Source organism: Pinus tabuliformis, chromosome 8 (genome assembly GCF_031772625.1).
Source record: "Pinus tabuliformis cultivar Carrire ecotype Pingquan chromosome 8, CPIR1, whole genome shotgun sequence".
Taxonomy (NCBI): Eukaryota; Viridiplantae; Streptophyta; class Pinopsida; order Pinales; family Pinaceae; genus Pinus; species Pinus tabuliformis.
The window spans coordinates 1,664,377,054-1,664,390,483 of NC_142294.1; the positions used below are offsets into that span (position 1 = coordinate 1,664,377,054).

Genomic DNA, 13,430 nt, shown 5'->3' on the forward strand with positions numbered 1-13,430 from the left:
AAATTTATGCCTCAACAAGAGCTGAGAAGTCCGCTATGGGGTCGCCTACTCTTCTAAGCCAAGACACAACAAGGCATATATATACTCAATGAGATTTGAACTACTCCAAGCATGAATTTCCACCGAATATTACTCTAGATTTGAAAAAGAAAACTGTCTCCTTGTCACCGACCTGGTTTTGTTCAAATATATGAGAAGTAAGTCTTTAATGGTTTGTTCACATTTTAAAAATTTAAAAGCGAAGCTTTGATCAATCCCCGTTAGTAGCATTACAACACGCATTAGTACGCTAATGAGAATGGTAAACTTTCTGCTACTAAACAACCGCTTATATTTTTAAATACTCGCTTTTAGGGCAATTGCTTGGTCCCGTAGCTCAGTTGGTTAGAGCGTTGGTCTTATGGCTCTGGTAAGTCGAAGCCGAAGGTCGCGGGTTCGAGCCCCGCCGGGACCATGTAGTTTCCTAGTACATGGCCATGTAAGCCTGCACCTTTTGCATTTTGGAACGTATACGCTGGCCTTTACAAGTAAAAAGAGTCGCTCCATATGTGAATTATTACGTTTCGAATTTAGTTTTGTATCAGTAAATTGTTACATTTCTAATTTAGTTTTGTTTAAATGGTTACATTTCTAATTTAGTTCTGAATGGTGGAAAACCTGCAAAAAGAATATGTAAGTTTAGTTTTTGTAAGAAACAGAAAACGACCCCTCAGGATTGAAGATGAGTAAAATCAATCTCAGAACCATCATCAACCGTTTCAAGTTAAGTATTTCCAAGTTAACAGCTTTCCCAACATTGCCCATATAACGCGTGCATGAACTCACAACATACATGCAACGGAATGTTGGCTCGTTTTCACGGTTCGAAATAAAATGCAAATGAGATGTATTAATTTTGTAAAATTGTTAGGTAAATTATATGCATTAATTTTATAAATTGTTATTAGGTTTATATGTGCTTTCTAATTTAATAGGGAAGGGATACTGTAATGTTTTTTGTTTTTTTGTTTTTATGTTTTGTTTTGGTTTTTTCTTTAACATTAAAAAATAAATGCAATAGTTATCATTATTAATAAAAACATTTTTACTCAGCGAGGTTTTTATGTGGACGATTTTGGACTCGTGCGATGGACTGCCCTTGAAACCCTAGTTCTCTGCCTGCGCCCTAGGTCCCCTTGCCCTGTGGCTCCAAGGCCCTAGGCCCTCTGTCTCATCTTTCCTGCGTTCTTTAGTTGAGAGCCTGCCTATGTGCTCGTTTGCTTCTGGGAGGATTTCGAAGTTCACGTTCATGGAGGTCCCGGGCTCGCCCAAGGCAGACCCCCTCCCCCCTCCTCCGCCTTCTTCTGCCGAAGCCTTCTCTCGGCTCTTGGCCAGTCTGCCGCAAAAGAAAAAGAGTGAAGCAACCAAATTCGTCAAGAGGATCGAGGATATTCCTGAAATCTCCCTACCACCAGAGACTCCGATCCAAGTCGCCATGTCCTTGGCTGACAGGCACTCGTCGGTCAGTGCACCGGACTAGCCTTCTCCTAAGTCCACTGAAAACTGGGTCAACAAGAACTGGGCTCCTTTGATCAAGAATAGTGTCACTTCTTATTTCTTAGGACGAGGGTTTTTCCTCTTCGAATTCACCTCTAAGGAAGACAAGGATCTGATCTTCCAGAATGGCCCCTATTTCATGGGCCGAATGGCCCCTATTTCATGGGCCGGATTTCGACCATGCAATCGACGTCCCTACAACTGTTCTGGTGTGGGTCAGGCTTCCAAATCTCCCAGTGCACTGTTGGAACTGGGACTTGTTGAAGCACATCGGCAACGCCCTTGGGAAATTCATAGATCAGGCAAACAACAAAGATCAATATGACTGTGCCCGAATCTGCATAGAAGTAGACCTAGAGGTGGGACTTCCGGAAGCCATCAAAATCAAAGTAGGAAGCTGGACTCATTTGCAGAAGCTAGATTATGAGCAGTTGCCCTTCAAGTGCCGAAAATGCCATGTCTATGGCCACTTCGCCAGAGGATGCCCAACCAATGCTGAACCAGATAAGGGTAAAGAAGAAGGCTGGAATCAGGTCAAGCGTGCCAAGAAAACCCAAAAGCATGTTGGTCCAACCGGAAGAGGCCCTCAGCAGGCCCCTCCTCAGCAACCCCCTTCCAGAATGGAGCAAGAAAATAAATTCGCCCCTCTAAGCTCGCAAATAGAGGAAACACAGGAAGCAGACATCCAAAAATCAACCCCCCTCACAAAAGGTACCCCCTCTTCTCCCAAGGGGGAAAGCCTTGCTGAGAGTTCCAAAGGAAACACTGTAGAAGTCGAGGAAGTTGAGCAAGAATCTGAAGGCTTGGAGGAAGAAGGCGAAATAGGAGAATCCCAAGCCTCGATAAGGAGATCCACAAGAGGCCGCAAAACAGATCGGGAAAAAAGAGAGCTGGAAACTTTCAAAGACAAGCTCCAAGGCAGCCAACCAACTCTTGAGACACTATTAACGAAAAAACCAAAGATGGTGAGAAATCAGCCCCAAGGCTCTAAGGGAGCCAACCAGAAATACAAATGATGAAGATTGTCTCCTGGAACTATAGAGGTATGGGGAGCAGAATCAAAGAAGAAGCCATCAGAAGTTTAATCAGGACAGAAGCTCCAGACATACTTCTCATCCAGGAGACCAAACTGGAGGACTTCGCCTTCCTTCAGGTAAGTAAGAAACTCTGGAATAAATGTGAGGTGAAAGTAATCTCAGCCCGAGGGGCTTCCAGTGGGGTGGGCACCCTTTGGAACGCTAACAAATTCTCAGTCATTTATGAGACCCTCAACTCTCACTGGCTATTCTTAAAATTGCAGCATGTAGATACAAATCAGATTTTTAGTCTCTTCAACGTGTATGTTCCTGTGAATGCTGGGGAAAAAAAAGCCTGTTGGGACTCCTTAAGAAACCAAGCAGACCTAGTTAATCTCGAGAATATTATCATTGTCGAAGATCTGAACCTGACTCTCCTGTCAGCAAACAAGAGAGGAGGCGGCATTGTTCGTGATCCAGCAAGGGAATGGGCAGAGGACCTTATGCAGGACTCAAGCCAATCTCTAGCAAGTACACTTGGACTAATAAAAGAATTGGTCCTCGTCACATAGCTGCCAGGTTGGACAGATTCTTTCTTCAAAGCTCTTTTCTTCTACTTAGATTAGAGGCTAGAGTTCATATTCTCCGATGCAACACTTCCGATCATAAACCCATCAAGATGGAACTCGTGTCTTAGCTTGATCTTGGACCTATTCCCTTCAGATTTAGCCCGCTCTAGGCTAAGGAATCGAACTTCATGCAATTAGTTAAGGGCATTTGGTTGCAACCGGTCAAAGGCTCCCCCTTTTTTTGTCTGGGAAGAGAAGCTTAGAAGAGTGAAAAGGACTTTGAAAAGCTGGGCCAAATCTCTGCCCAATCCAGCCAACGAAAGAAAAAAAATTCAACGCGCTCTGGAAATTCATCATCTCCAAGCTGAAACAGCTGACATAACAAAAGAGATTCTAGATAAAGAAGCCTTGTTTCAGCAAAACTATCACAAGGCTTGTCTAGCTAAGGAAGAATACTGGAGACTTAAGTCTCTTAGTCTTTGGCTTAAAGCAAGGGACAAGAACTCTTCCTTCTTTCACAAACAAGCTCAGGTTAGGAAATGTACCAATTCCATTTCCGAAATCAAAGATGGCACTATCATTCACAAGGATAATGCTAACATAAAAAAAGTAGCCTCCCTTCATTTTAAAAGCCTGTATAGTGAAGACATAAATCTGGATCAAAACTTGGATATGATGGACATGGTCCCCTCCTTGATTTCTGTTGAAATGAATCACCTCCTTGAAGCTAAAGTCACCAAGAATGAAGTCAAGGATGCCCTCTTTGCCATGGACCCAGACAAAGCCCCTGAGCCGGATGGATTCTCAGCCAGATTCCTCCAAATCTGCTGGTATATTAGGGAAAAAGATCTTTACAAAATGGTTCTAAAGTCCCATGTTTGCCAGAAAATCAGCGGCAGCACGAACTCTGCTTTTCTTGCTCTCATTCCCAAAGAGAAGGGATCCAACTCCTTTAACAGGTTTTGCCCGATTTCGCTTTGTAATATTGGTTACAAATTGATCACCAAAGTCATCGCTGATCCGGATTTAAACAGGAACGCAACAAATTACAGAGATAACCATATACACAAAGATGCAGCGGAAATAATACTTCATTTCATTAATGGAAAATACTGAAATATGCTTACAATCAGAAATGGAAATAAACTAGCTAGGGCGATGATAGCTTATCTCTGAGAAGAGATGTGATGGCTACATGCCTCTGAACTGTCTTACAATGAGGCTCGAAGGCCTATTTATTGTTGAGAAACAATGAAAAACCCTTAACATTCCAAAACCTAACCCTAGGAGATGAAACGCCAAACTGTGGGCCCCGTTTGGGGTAAATTGGTACATCAACTTCCCGAGGTCGTAACTTTGGCATATGATCTCCGTTTGACGTGTACAATAGCTCATTAGAAAGATCTATCCGAGCACTATCATTCCCCCAGATTCCCCAAAAAACGTCGTTTAGGGCCTCAAAACGGCTCCGGAAGTTCAGGACCTGAAAAACTGCTAAAAATAGTAAGTTGTGCTACAATTAAGGAAACTGAAAATGCTGAGAAAGACAATGGTGGGGGTCCAGGTGGACTTTGGCAGGTGGCCACCAATATCCACCTGGATCATTCCTCCCCCCTTAGGAAGCAATGGTCCCCATTGCGTTGAGCTCCTCCATGAGATGAGGAAATTTCTGCTGAACTTGTTCCCTGGTGAGCCACTTGCCTGCTGAAGGAGTTGGCCTGCTTTGACAACTCGATACAGTTGGATATTCTGTTGGCGAGTGTTCTTGATCTGTGTGTCCATGATCTGATTAGTTGCAGCTTGTTCCATGCAATCTGGATTTAATTCTGTGGGTTTGAGCTGTTCTGCAATGTCGGATGTGTCTAGCAATGGTGGAAAGTATGGCCGAAGGCAGTCCACATTGAACACTGGGTGCAGGCCAAGGAATGGGGGAATGCTGAGCTCAAATGCATTGTCTCCCATAGCCTTAGTAATGGTGTAAGGACCATATCGGAGTGGTCTCAATTTCCGATAGGCTCCAGTAAGGCGTTCCTTTTGCAAATGCAACCAGACTTTGTCGCCCACCTGAAACTTGTGTGGCACCCGATGTTGATCATGTCGCTGCTTGTACTTGGCATTTGATTTCTCAAGAATGTCATGGACCTGCTGGCGAATATGTTGGATGCGCTCAATGAAGCTGGTGGCCTTATCTGTTTCGGACTGGACATGAGCTGAATTCATGTGAGTAGCTGCAAGTGGCATGGCCACATCAATGGGGCATAGTGGCTGGAATCCCAAACCCACCTGAAAAGGGCTATGGCCAGTGGAGCTGTGAAGAGCCCGGTTGTAGCTGTGCTAAACATAGGGGAGGCTCTCGTCCCATGTGCGTGGATGCTTTGAGTTATACATGCGCAGAATGTGCACAATCATCCTATTGACAACCTCTGTCTGGCCATCAGTTTGAGGATGGAAGGTTGTGGACTTCGTGAGTTTGGTGTCCAACATTGACCAGAGACTGGACCAAAATGTGCTGAGAAACCGACTGTCCTGATCTGAGATGATAGACTGTGGGATCCCAAAGTGCACCCACACTCGTTCAAAGAAGAGTTTAGCAGTGGCTTCTGCTGTGATATTCTTCTTGCAGGCCACCATAATGCCATCTTCGAGAACCTGTCGACGACCACAAAAACACAGTCATTTCCATGCTTAGTGGAAGGAAGGCCTGACATGTAATCCATGGAGATGGATTCCCACGGTCGACTAGGGGTAGGCAACGGGGTATAGAGGCCGTGCTTCTTAATGGTCGGTTTGGCAATGGCACAGGCAGTACATGATCGAATGTACTTCCCAACATCCTGTCGAAGATTCGGCCAATAGAAATAATTTTGCAGTACTGCCACTGTTTTCTCGACCCCGAAATGCCCAGCAGCCCGACTGTAGTGTGCTTCCCAAATCATCTTGGCACGCTCGCTTGAAGGAACACAAAGGTGACTGAGGTGGCATAATAAGGCATCCTGGAGGTGAAAATCTGCAACCTGCCGACCCTCCAAGAGTGTCTGGTATGTGTGGCCGAATTCTGGGTCGCTTTTGTAGAGAAGTGGCCAATCAGAAGTCTCGTGCCCAAAAGAGTTGAGCACGGTGGTTAGCACCATGATCGGTGGTCGACTGAGGCAATCTGCAACATTATTGGTGCTGCCCTTTTTATACTTGATATTCAAGTGAAACTGTTGCAGGTATGTAGACCACTTCTGATGGCGATCATTCTGCAATTTCCCTTGGGTCTGTATGAACTGCAGAGGTCGATGGTCTGTGTGGATGACCGTTTCCTTCCCCAAAATGTAATGCTTCCATTGTCGGCAGGCCTGTACAATGGAATACATCTCTTTATCATAAGTGGAGTACTTCCGGACTGTGTCTGAAAGTGTTTCACTGTGATATGCCACTGGATGTCCATGTTGAGTAAGGACTGCCCCAATAGCATAGTCAGAGGCATCTGTCTCGACCTCAAATGGTTGTTGTAAATCTGGTAACGCGAGCACTGGTGCCGTACAGAGGCGATCCTTCAACTCCCTGAATGCTTTCTGTTGAGATTCAGACCAAAAGAATTTTGCTTTCGCCCCGCCCTTGGTGACTTGACTCAAGGGCCAAGAAATATGAGAAAACCCCAACACAAACCTGCGGTAGAAGTTGGCAAGACCTAGAAAGCTGCGGAGCTCTGTTAGAGTGGTTGGAGAGGGCCAATCCCGAATGACTTGGATCTTGGCTGGATCGACATGCACCCCCTGTTCATCAATGATGTATCCCAGATACTGAACCTGGGTCATGCCAAAAGTGCATTTCTCCAAATTGGCACATAGCTTGTGTTGCCGCAGTGTTTGGAGAACCTGTCGGATGTGGTGGAGGTGCTCTTCCCAACTCTGGCTGAAGATCAGAATGTCATCCAAGTATACTACTACAAAGGAGTTGGTGAATGGCTGCAAGATGTCATCCATTAGCCTCATAAAGGTTGCAGGAGCATTCGTCAATCCGAAAGGCATGACCAACCATTCGAAGAGGCCCTCCCTGGATTTGAAGGCAGTCTTCCACACATCGGAGGGTTCGATTGGTACCTGTTGATATCCTGACTTCATATCGATCTTGTTGAAATATTTCGCCCCCTTTAGTTGGTCTAGGAGGTCATCAATCCGCGGGATCGGGTACCTATTACGGACAGTGATCTTGTTCAGCGCCCGATAGTCAATAAAGAGTCTCCACGTCCCATCCTTCTTCTGTACCAACACGATTGGGCTCCCACAGGGCGATGAACTCGGATGGATGTGACCTTTCTGCAGGAGCTCCTGAATCTGCCTCTTGATTTCATCGTTCTCCAGAACGGAGCGCCGATAAATTGGTCCATTGGGTAGCGGCGCACCTGGGGTCAGATCAATGGAGTGCTTGACTTGACAGTGCAGAGGAACCCCTGCCGGGGAGGTGAAGATGTCCTCGTACTCCTCCACAACCTTGTCCATCTGTAGTTGTCGTGCATAGGGACCCCGTTTGGAGGCCGCGGCCACTGTCTTCTTCTTTCGTTGAGGGCGTATCATCAGGAAAACAAATTTCCTGGTTTTGGAAATGATCTTACTACATTGTTTTGCAGTAATCAAAGAGATGGCGGCAGGTGGTGCTACCTCTGGTATCCTGAACAACTTATTTCCCAATGTAATAATAACAGCACGAGGCCTTGATTCATACACAGCATGTCGCTTCCACAAGTATGGTTGTCCTAGTAATACATCACAAACTTCAAGGGGAGCAATGTCACACAATACCTCATTCGTGAAGGGCTTGATGTTGTATGGAAGGCGACACTGCTGGCTCACGCGAAGATCTCGTCCTTGGTGAAGCCACCCAATGGTGTATGGTTGTGGATGTGCTGTGGTCGGTAAGCCCAACCGCTTCACGACCTCTGCCGAAATGAGGTTCTTTTGACTCCCGCTATCAACAATGAACTGTATCGGGGAGCCCTTTACCCACATCTGGGAGTGGAAGAGACGCTCCTCTTCCTTTGGATTTTCGGGTTCATTTTTCTGGATCTTTGCGGTAGCAACAGTGGCGCTGGGATCCGCATCAATGATCTGCTTCCCTTTTTCATACCCCTTATCGGGTTCTGACTCAGAGTCGGAACATGCATCTGATTCTGAAACCTTTAGCTCAGCCACCAGTGACTGCTTGGCCCGACACTCACTTGTGTTGTGAGTGGAGCTCTTATGGAACTCGCACCATTTTCCAGTGTCCTTTCTCGGCTTCGCGGCGCTGTTCTTTGCTTGCAGCTTCGGCTGGTTGTCTTGGGTTGTCCCGCCTTGGCTTTGTCCTTTGTTCTGTGGTTTAGGGACACCTTTCCCCTGCTTTGGATTCGCAGATCCAAAGTCTCGCTTCTTTTCTTTAAACTTCTGCTCGACCTTGATGGCATATCGGTATGCTGCGCCGAGCGAGGGGATGTTTAGGAATTGTATTTCTTCATGGATGTACTTGTGCAGGCAGCCACAGTATTTGAGTATCAAATGTTGCTCCGAATCCTTGATACCCAACTTTGTGCGAAGGGTATGGAAAAGATTGGTGAACTCCGGCACGTCTTGGTCCCTTCCCTGCCGCAGCGTGGTCCACTTTATGTATTCATCCTCATAGCTTCTGACAGGGTAGTATTGCTCCTTGATGGCATCCCGGAATGAATCCCAGGTGGGTGCGGCTGAAAATAGTGAGCCAGTACTTTCATCCTTCTCCTCGCAGTAGGTTTCCCACCAGTCCTTGACATGGGGGGCTGCTTTGAGAAGAGCAAAAACAATCTTTTCCCGACTCGAAAATTCATGAATAGAAAAATAACCCTCTAGCAGATTTAACCATTTATCTACGGCATCTGCGTCTATCTGACCCTTGAATATGGGGATTTCAAAATTAACTTGTACCTTAAAGGGTGTGGCGTTTCCAGAGTAGTTGCTGGAAGCCGATGCGCCGCTTCTGGGTAGCCGCTGAAGGATCTGGGCAAAGCTGTCCATCATCACATTCCATTGTCGCTCGAGGGCTTCTTCGAGCAAGATTTTGATGGGATCTCCTGCCCCTCGTCTTTCTTCTCGTCCGCCATGGGAGGTCGTCGGGATTTGCGAGGCTAGTCTTGCAAAGGTTCAACCAGTTCAAGCCCTAACTCCTTATATCCCGACCTTGTTGGGGACATGCAAAGAAAAACAGAGAAAAAGCAGACCGCCCTGATACCATTGATCCGGATTTAAACAGGAACGCAACAAATTACAGAGATAACCATATACACAAAGATGCAGCGGAAATAATAATTCATTTCATTAATGGAAAATACTGAAATATGCTTACAATCAGAAATGGAAATAAACCAGCTAGGGTGATGGTAGCTTATCTCTGAGAAGAGATGTGATGGCTACATGCCTCTGAACTGTCTTACAATGAGGCTCGAAGGCCTATTTATTGTTGAGAAACAATGGAAAACCCTTAACATTCCAAAACCTAACCCTAGGAGATGAAACGCCAAACTGTGGGCCCCGTTTGGGGTAAATTGGTACATCAACTTCCCCGGGTCGTAACTTTGGCATATGATCTCCGTTTGACGTGTACAATAGCTCATTAGAAAGATCTATCCGAGCACTATCATTGTTGCATGGACCCATGTTGCCCCCGGATTCCCCAAAAAACGTCGTTTAGGGCCTCAAAACGGCTCCGGAAGTTCAGGACTCGAAAAACTGCTAAAAATAGTAAGTTGTGCTACAATTAAGGAAACTGAAAATGCTGAGAAAGGCAATGGTGGGGGTCCAGGTGGACTTTGGCAGGTGGCCACCAATATCCACCTGGATCAATCGCTAATAGACTGAAGCCTATTCTCCCCAAAATCATACCGGAAAGCCAAGGAGGCTTCATTCAAGGTAGACAGATTGTGGACAATTTCATTATGGTCCAAGAGGCAATCCACTCAAGCCTGAGTAGCAATGAAAAAGGTATGGTTGTCAAACTTGATTTAGCAAATGCTTTCGATAGAGTTAGGCATAGTTTTCTGCTGAAAGTCTTACATAAGCTTGGATTTGGTGAGCAATTTATAAATTGGATTTGGGCTTGCATCTCGGAGCCTTGGATTTCCCCATTAGTAAATGGCAAAGCTGCTGATTTTTTCAAAGCCACGAGAGGGCTCAGGCAGGGGTGCCCTCTCTCACCTCTTCTATTTGTTCTTCAAGCCTCTGTCCTCAGTTTTTACTTAGACAAAAAAAGGACAGATCAGGATATCGCTGGGCTCTATATTGCAAGAGGTGTTAAAACATAAATCATGCCCTCTTTGTGGATGACACCTTGTTATTGGGAGCAGCTTCTGTGCTTATGGCCTCTAGATTTAAAAGAGCTCTGGACGAGTTTTGGATGGTTTCGGGAAACAGTCTAAACAATGGCAAATGCCACATCTATTGCTGGAACACCAATTCTAGCTTGCTCAACTCCATTTCCAGAACCTTTGGTTTCGCCGCATCCTCAAACTGGACTTCCTTCAAGTAGTTGGGCCTCCCAATTTTCCTCAAAAGAGCCTACAGCAGAGATTGGCTCCCCCAATTGGAGAAATTCAAGAACAAGTTGCTTTCCTGGGGCTTTTCCTGGCTTAACATCACTGGTAAGTCTGTCCTCATTAAATCTATTCTTACCAGTCTTCCCTTATTTTAGTGTTCTGTCCTTCTTGCTCCCATTGGTATTCTCAGAAAAATGGAGGAGATCATTCAATTTTTTTTTTGGAAGGGGGGCAAGTAGAATGAGAAAAATATTCCGCTAGTCAACTAGGAGTCCATCTCCAAACCACTGTTGGAAGGAGGCTTGAATTTCAAAAATCTTGGCTACCATAATGTTGCAATGGGAGCTAAATTAATCTGGAGAATTATTGCTCCTAACCTTGGCTGGGCGCAATTAGCTCTTTGGAAAAAATATTTCAAAGGCCAGTGTTCTTGCTGCCTAGATCACTCTATGACGCATCCAAATACACCCTTTCTGAAGCTCTGCATCAAAGCCTGCCCTCTCATCAATGCTCATGCCTACTGGATTCCTGGTAATAGAAAAAGGATCAATATTTGGATAGACAAAATATTGAATAAAGAGCTGCTAGGAGACTAGCGTTCACTTCAAGCGCTGCACAGATGGATGAACGGTGCTGGTATGCGTACACTGTGGGACATTTCAGTCTGGCAGAATTCACGCTGGGCTAGCTAGAATATTCAAACGCCCCCAGATTTATCTATGGAGTGCGAGATCCTACTTTCCAAGCTCCACGATTTGGCTCTATCGCTCGCTCGAAAATGAGACTCAAGAGGATGGGCTATGCATGCTGGTGGATACACCGTTGCTCAAGGTTATGCCAAGTTGTGTGAGCGCCCTCATGGGGCCACGAACCCTGAGCCGTGGAAAGGGATTTGACATCATCCCTCCTTGCCTAAAATCGACTTCTTCAACTGGCTGCTATGTCACTCCAAAATCTTGACAGATGATAATCTTCAGAAGCGTGGTTTCCATGGCCCTTCAAGGTGCAGCCTTTGTAATGGAAACCAGGAAAGTGTAATTCATCTGATGCTTGAATGCACCTTCACTTTGCAGATTTAGGCAGAATTGTTGGGAACTTTGAGGTCCAGCTTCGCGTTGCCTTCCTCCATTCCCGACTTTTTTGCTAAATGGCTGCAAAGGTATCCTGGGCCTCCCCCTAAAAAAAAATTATCAGAGCTGCTTGGTCTGCTCTCCCTAAAATAATCTGTTGGCAAGTTTTGCTTGAGCGAAATAAAAGGATCTTCAGAAACTACGAACAAGATGTCAAGCTTGTGGTTGTTAAGATTAAATGCCAGCTAAAAGAGTGTCTGAGAGAACATAAAGATGATTTAAATCTCAGCCAGAAAGATATAAATTGGGCTCCTCTCTCGATCTTCAGTTCCAAAAAATTGCAAATAGTATCTCCCTCCCCAAAGATTGGCAAATAATAGTTTCAACAAAAGAATTCCAGGATTGGACTACAAAACATCAGAGATACTCTATTTTTTGATGGCGCTGCAAAGACCAATCATGGAAGAGCTGGCGCTGGAGGCATCATATTGAATCCAGATGGCATAAGGATCCACAGTTTCACCTGGGGTTTGGGCATTGCTTCCAGCATTCAGGTTGAGGCTTTGGCTTTTTTCCAAGGTCTCAAGATTTTGAAAGTGTTGAACATTAAGGAGGCTAATGTAGTTGGGGACTCTCAGGTTATCATTAACACTATGGTGACTCATTCTAAGCCAACGGATCTTAGGTTGCAAGGCTGATCCTCAGAATAACAGACCTTGGAAACTCTTTCCAGAATTTGAATTTTTACCATGTGTTGAGAGCTAATAATAAGGAGGCAAACATTGAAGCCAACAAAGTAGCCCTCCTTACGGCTGGAGCCTTACTCAGAGGTGGATAGGAAACACGGGAACCAATTCATTAATTTATATAGTTGTCATAAGAAAATTTAACTGCCTTTTGTTAAATCAGTTTGTATGTATCCATAAACTTTGGAAAATCTCTGAAATTGACCACATAGTAGCAGCCAAAAAGATATGTGAGCTAAGCATAAATACCATGGCCTTGCAAGGTTGTGAGGTACTTGTGGAATTAGACTCACCTTTTGTAATCCAATTTTTGGCATTAAGGCCAAGTATCTAATATACCCACTATCCGTTTTTGTAAAAATAAAAATAAAAACATTTTTACTCAATTATATATATATATATTAATTTCATATTTATTAAGTATATAGGGATCAAACTTCTTTTAGAGTGAAAAGAGGTTTGATCGAGTTTGATCTCTCTCAACTCTAAGTAGATCTAGGCTGGTTTTATATATCACTAACTAGGTTGATTTTATATATAGTTAGAGCATTTATCTTATAATGTATTTTATTTGCCAAAATTTAGAAAATCATTCAAATTAACTAAATTAGAACTTTGTTTTAAACTATTAATATAATTAAAAAAATTTAATATATGCGTTAATGATATATACATTAGAAAAAAATATAAAAATCTTTTAATCATGGAGATTCATCTTTACCCTATTATGGAGATTCATCTTTACTTTATCATAGAGATTTTTAATTTGGAAATATGTTTTGTTATAATAGCATGGCTTATCAATACCACATGCTCAAAATACCATCTCTCTCAACATATAGTTATGCACTACTTTGTCTAAGGATAAAAATAAAATCTTTGTATAGACCGGGTTAATTTATTTCATCAAAAATATTAAACAAGACACATAAAAGAAAAGTGTAATTGAAATATAAGTTCATAACATG

At 44.1% G+C, this 13,430-nt stretch overlaps 1 non-coding gene across 1 annotated transcript; it reads left to right on the top strand.

Annotated features, from left to right (window-relative positions):
* Positions 1-365: 365 nt before the first annotated feature.
* On the top strand, positions 366-454 carry TRNAI-UAU (transfer RNA isoleucine (anticodon UAU)). The gene is given in 2 exon segments: positions 366-403; positions 419-454. It is a non-coding gene; the product is annotated as a tRNA-Ile (tRNA).
* The last annotated feature ends 12,976 nt before the right edge of the window (positions 455-13,430 follow it).